Source organism: Pteropus vampyrus, unplaced genomic scaffold, assembly GCF_000151845.1.
Source record: "Pteropus vampyrus isolate Shadow unplaced genomic scaffold, Pvam_2.0 Scaffold1691, whole genome shotgun sequence".
In the NCBI taxonomy this organism is placed as follows: Eukaryota; Metazoa; Chordata; class Mammalia; order Chiroptera; family Pteropodidae; genus Pteropus; species Pteropus vampyrus.
Window position 1 is genome coordinate 9,901 of NW_011890472.1, and position 318 is coordinate 10,218.

Genomic DNA, 318 nt, shown 5'->3' on the forward strand with positions numbered 1-318 from the left:
GAGGCTTAGTTACACGCCCACTGCCCGTGGTGTGGTGTTTGGGAGGCTGAGCCGGAGGTCAGCAGGAGCGAGCGGAGTCTGGAGGCAGTGCCCATCCAGGGCGGGCGGCTGGAGCTTAGCAGGGACGTGGGAAGCAGAGGTAATGTGGGGTAATGCTGGCGTTTGCTTAGATGATGGAGGGCCGTGCCCTGGGTGTAGTCACCGAGACTCAAGAGTGGCTTATGGGCAGGGGGAGGAGGGCCTGCCACGCAGCCTGGCCCTGGGCTGGGGTGCTGAGGGGTCCGGGGTAGCCGGGCATCGGTCTGGCGGGGTGCTGAG